Here is a 6,000-nt window from a genome sequence, read left to right as displayed (position 1 = left end):
CATCTCCATGCCCCTTTCTGGAGGCCAGACCATCATCACTTTTTCACTGGACCCTGCTACAGCCTCCTCCTTGGTTTTTCTCCTCCAACCAGCCCCTTCTCCACACAGCAGCAGCCAGAAAGAGCTGCTAAAACCCGCATCTGAGCGTTTTGCTCTCCTCGCCCAGACAGAGCAGATGACAGATGGATGTTTCAGTCTCCTATGTGTAGCCAATCAGCCGCCTTGCTCCTTGTCCTTCTCCAGTGTTTCCTAGGAGACCACAACTGCTGACGGCAGATGGCCCCCAGCTACGTCCCTGTCTACTGAATTATGATACCCAGTTCTGCAAGGAAATCAGCAGCAGCTTCCTCTGTGGCCACCATTGTGACTCAAAGGGACCCAGCCCTGCAAGGCCAGCAGAGGCCTCCTAAGGCCTTCATAGGCTGGCAAGCATAATAAACTTGTTGTGCCAACCGTTATAACTGGTTCCTGCATCAAATACCATTTTCCACAATAAAAGTTTTGAAAAGGATTTTTATAATTCTGAGTTTTGTGAAGAGTAAACTATTCATTTTGTTTTGTAACTTAACTTCATTCTAACTAAGTTAAGAATTAGTTTGGGATGCCTGTGACTAGTTGGCATCATACTGCATTTTTAGACATTTGAATGTTTATTAATTTTGATATTGCTGTCTATCTGCTCATGTTTTAGAGTCAATATAATTTTCTTCTTGGGGCTTAACTATTTGTGTAAGATCTTGGAAAGTTTATGGGCCCCAAGCCATGAGGCCATGAGGCTATTAAAATGTCTCTGGGTTTTTGCAGAGGCCTGGCTCCCCCAAGAGCTTAGGGCCCCAGAGCCAGGTGATTCCTGGCATGCACTGTGCCTGGGGATAAGGAAAGGGGGGAAGAGGCTTGGGGTAGGGGGCGATCCTGGAAATTCTGAACATGCCCTCCCACCTTCATCTTGCACCTTCCTGCTTCCCACGCCCTCCCCACATGTGGCTGGCTCAGACCTAGCTCTCTAGAACTTTGGCTCCTCCAGGAACTTAGGCCCTGAGCTAAGTGAAGAGAGATCAGAGATGTTGGCTGCCCCATATCTCAATCTCTTTTCTGATACTCCATTTATAAGACCCCCATGTCCCCAGCATTTCAGCCTCACAGAGCTGTATAATGGAAAGAGTGGAGACTTTGGAGTCAGAAAGGCCTGGACTCACATGCTGGCTAGGCCTTGAATTAGTTCGATAATTTGGGGCAAGTCATTTCCCTTCTCTGAGACCTGATTTCCTCATTTTTCAAGATGAATTGGATAATGCTAACTCATGGCTATGGTAAGGATCAAACATGAAGCCGCTGGCACAGTGCTTGGCAGTCTGTAGGCGCGTAGTAAAGAGTAGAATCTTTCACTCCAGCCATTTCTGAACCCACAGTCTCACCAGTCAATGAATGTCATTCTCATGTGCTGGTTTCCTGCCCTTTTTAGGTGATCATTGCCACTAAGTTGCCTGTGAGAATGCCAAGCCTATGTGAGGAAGAAAATGAGAGGTCTGTTTGCCACATAGCTGATAGGTACTGGGCATAGTGGTGGATGCTTTAAGCAGGTGATACTATCACCCTTCAAGGGCTGCTATACAGAAATAGTTATCTTTTTCCAACAGGCTCTGCTCCCTCTTCCCCACCCTCAGTATCCCTGGTGCTCCACCACTCTGCAGAGGTGCAGAAGGCAAAATGTGGGTCCTCTTGGTGAAGTTATAAGCCATAGTCTCCTGTACTCATCAAGAGAAAATTGATTATAACTAAAACTGGTTCCCCTGACCATTGAACTCAACCCTACTATTTAAGCCCAGCAGGAAGGCATATCGTTTAAAATAGAAAAAAATATAATCACTTAATTTCAGTGCTCATCATAAAAGATTTTGAGTCAGCAAACCAACTTAATGGACTGTAGCTAATGCATTTTCCTTACAGAAAGCAGATGGCCTGTGTCCAGCTTCCATCAGAATTACAGTCATCCTGCAAAAGATGGCAGCACAAACTTCACCCAGCCTTCTGTTGTGCACCAAAACTTCTTGCAGCTTTCTCCTAACAAGGGGCAATGCCTCCAGAAATCCAAGTCAAAGACTGCTCAACAAGCAAGAGGTAAGCTCTCTAAATTGTCTTCCAGTTACCATCACCACTATCTTCATCTGCATCACCACTACCATTATTACCACCACCCCATCATTACCATCACCATCATCATCATCACCACCACCACTGCTTCAGCAACATCACTGCCACCATTACCACTATCACTGCCACCATTACTACCATTACCATTACCACTGCCATCACCATCAGCCAACTACCATCATCAATACCACCACTGTCACCACTGTCACTATCAGCCAACCACCATCATCCCTACCACCACCATTACCACCACCATCACCATTATCCAACCATCATCATGAGCATCTACCATGTATCAGGCAGGATATACCACACAACATTGCTATGAGGTTAGCACTGTTATCCCTATTTTCCAGAGAGAAAACTGAAGCTCAGAGAAGATAAATCATTTCTCCAATCTTACCCAGCTGATAAGGGCTAGGATTCGAAGTGTGGTTACTCTAAAGCCCAGATTTGTTTGTTTTACTGTGATACAATGTCTATCCTGTTTCTCCTTTTATCACCATGAACTGCCTCTCCCTTTGCTTGTCAGCTCTCGTAAGCTCCTCCTCTCCAGTGCTCCCTCATTTCTGGCATACCCTCAAGATTAAATTATGTATTTTATCCGTATGTTTTTGACTACACTCTGTATTATGCTCTTGTAGCTACCTCATAGCAGTGCTTAATACAGTATGTTATTACTTATGTCTGCTATTCTCCCATCTGTTTCAGACTTCTACTCTTTGAGGATGGAGACTGTCTACTGGTCAGTGTAACCCAGGTGCCCAGGGCTTGGCTCATGGTTAGCTCATAGTTTATTCAAAAGTTTGTAGACTGAATCCATGAATGAATATATCCATGTATGGACAGATGAATGAAGAGACAGATGGGTTAATGGATGAGTGGAGAGATGATTAAGTGCATTAACAGATGGTTAAGGGTAACTCTCAAGTCAGCATTTCAGTTTAGCCAATTCTTCCATCTCCAGATGCCTATTAGGACTTTCCACTTGGCTCTTTTGCTGTCATCTCAACCTCTACAAACCTGAGCGCTACCCTAGGTGATTTCTTATCTCTTTTCTGACAATGGTGCTCCTTTCACCGGTCCTCTGTTTAGTTCATTCAGTCAGCAGTGTTTTTTGCTCATTTGTTTGGCTACCTGCTGTGTGCCAGACAGAGTTGTAGACAATGGAGACAGAGTCCCTAAGACAGACAACTTTCCAAGGGACTCAAGGGAGTTCCCAGTCCACAGTAGGGTGGAAGGTGATGTAGCAAACAGTCAGCAAGTAAAAAGTTAGCAAGATGATAACAGAGCATAATGAGTGATACCTTAAGGAAATAAAGAGAATGACGAGATAGAAAGAAAGGACCTCAGAGCAGATAAGATGGTGGGGAGGGGGGCTTGTTTGATATGTGATATTAAGTAAGACCTGAAGGATGAGAATAAGCCATTGAATATAAGAGCAAAAAGAAGAACATTCCAGGCAGAGAAACCAGCAAATGAAAGGGCTGTAGGACTGCAAAGAGACTGGTGTGTTTCAGGTTCAAAAAGGGGGCCAGTGAGGCTGGAGTACTGTGAACAGCAGGTGAATGTATGAGAGGAGGCTGTTAACAGACCTGAGCCAGGGCCTGCAGGGCCTGGAAGGCTATGGTTAAGAGTCAAATTTTATTCTAAGGAAATTGGCAAGTCATTGAAGAGCCTCAAATTGGAGAATTACATGATCCATCTCGCAGGTGGCAAGGAGCTGCCCCCAAAAACCCCAGGTGCAGATGATTTATGGGTGAGTTATCTTAAGTCCTTAGGAAAGGGATAACTCCAGTTCCATTTACACTGTTAGAGTGCACAGAAAAGGAAACTATCCAAATGCTTTTTGTAAAGTCATCATAACACTGTTGGCCACTGTGACCAAAAAACCTCAGCAAAAAGAAAACAATCCAAGCTTGTTTATAAGTATTAATACACAAAAATCCTCAAAATTTTAGTAAATAGAATTCTGAAGCACTTGAAAAGAATAACACCACCCACAAATTAGTGTTATACCAAAAAGGCAAGAATGGTTTAATTTTAGTAATTAAATTATAATTAAATATGTTGACAGATAAAAGTGGAAGAGACATGATTATCTCTGAAGAAACTGAAGACATTTGATCAATTCACCATATATTCTCAATTTTATTTAATTCTTAGTAAAATTGGAGTAGGTAGATGAATTATAAATATCATATGCCAAAAATCAACGTCATTCCTAATGGTGAGATACTGGAAACATTTCCATTGAAGTTGAGAATAATAATTCTAGGGGTACATTAGGAACAATTGGAAAAGAGAAAGAAGTGAGAGGTGTAAACAAGAAGGAAGGAGGCATCACTGTCATTTTTGTGAACAATAAGTTCAAGCTCATCTAGAAACTATTGAACTAATGAGAGAGCTTAGCATGACTCCTGAATAGAGAGCAATACGTGCAGAAATTCAATTATCTTGTTCATAAGTACAGTGAAAGATACAGTTTTTAAATATGTCATTTCAAAGAAGCACATGAAAATATGTTCAGCATCACTAGCTGCTAGGGAAATGCAAATTAAAATAATGAGATACCACTACACACTCACTGGAATGGCTAAAGTGAAAAAGGTTGATAGCACCAAGTACTGATAGAATTGGATCTCTCATCCATTACTAATGGGAATGTAAAATGGTACAGCCACTCTGGAAACACATGGGGGTTTATAAAACGTTAAACATACACTTAACATACAACTTGTAAATGCACTCCTGAGCACTTATCCAATAGAAATGAAAACATGTTCGCAGAAAAACTTGTACAGGTATGTTTATAGCAGTTCTATTTGTAATCTCCACAAACTGAAAGAAAACTCAAATGTCCTTCTGTAAGAGAATGGTTAAACCAAAGGAATAATGTTCAGCAATAAAAAGGAACAAACTAGTGAAATATACAACAACTCTGGTAGATCTTCAGGGAACTCTGCTGAGTGAAAAAGAAAAGCAATCTCAATACTCCCAAACTTCAAAAATTTAGAGATGGACAACAGACAAGTAGTTGCCACATCTCCTCTGGACATTTTCCACCAGGAAAATCAGGGACAGATGTGACTATGAAGAGTTAACAAGAAAGAGATAGATCCTCTGTGGTGATAGAACAGTCCTGTAACTTGATTGTGGTTGTGTTTATATAAATCTATACATGTGATAAAATGTCATAGACTATGCACAAAGACATACTTAACCAAATGAGTGCTTGCAAAAACTGGTAAAATCCAGGTGAGGTCTGTAGTCTATTTAATTGTACGGTGTTAATGTCAGTTTCTTTCTGGTACTGTACTATAGTTATTTGAGATGTTACCATCAGGAGATGATAGGTGATGGGTACAGGGGCCTATCTGCAGTATTTCTGCACTTTCTTCAAGAAGCCTTCTGCTAACACCTCATTGGATAGAATCAAGTCATGTAACCGCTTCTGGCTCTAAGGAAGTCAGAAAGACAAGGAAGTACAGTGTTGATGGAAACTGAAATAACATGGAACATGGTAAGTAAGGAAGAACAGGAGGTTGCCACAAGCACATCATGCACAAAAGATACATAAAAATATAAAAACAAAAATCTTAAAGACAATAAAGGAGAATATCTTTAACATCAGAGTAACTAAGAGTTCTTTTTAAAAAATATTTGTTTATTTGACTGCAGCAGGTCTTAGCTATAGCATGCAAGATCTTCATTGCTTCATGCAGGTCCTTTCACTCTGCATGCAGGCTCAGTATTGCAGCACGTGGTCTCTCTAGTTGTGCCACAAGGGCTTAGTTGCCCCACAGCATGTGAGATACTAGTTCCCTGATCAGGGATTGAACCCAAGTG

This window comes from Cervus canadensis, chromosome 11 (genome assembly GCF_019320065.1).
Source record: "Cervus canadensis isolate Bull #8, Minnesota chromosome 11, ASM1932006v1, whole genome shotgun sequence".
In the NCBI taxonomy this organism is placed as follows: domain Eukaryota; kingdom Metazoa; phylum Chordata; class Mammalia; order Artiodactyla; family Cervidae; genus Cervus; species Cervus canadensis.
The sequence above is the reverse complement of the archived record's forward strand: the minus strand, read 5'-3'. Positions refer to the sequence as shown.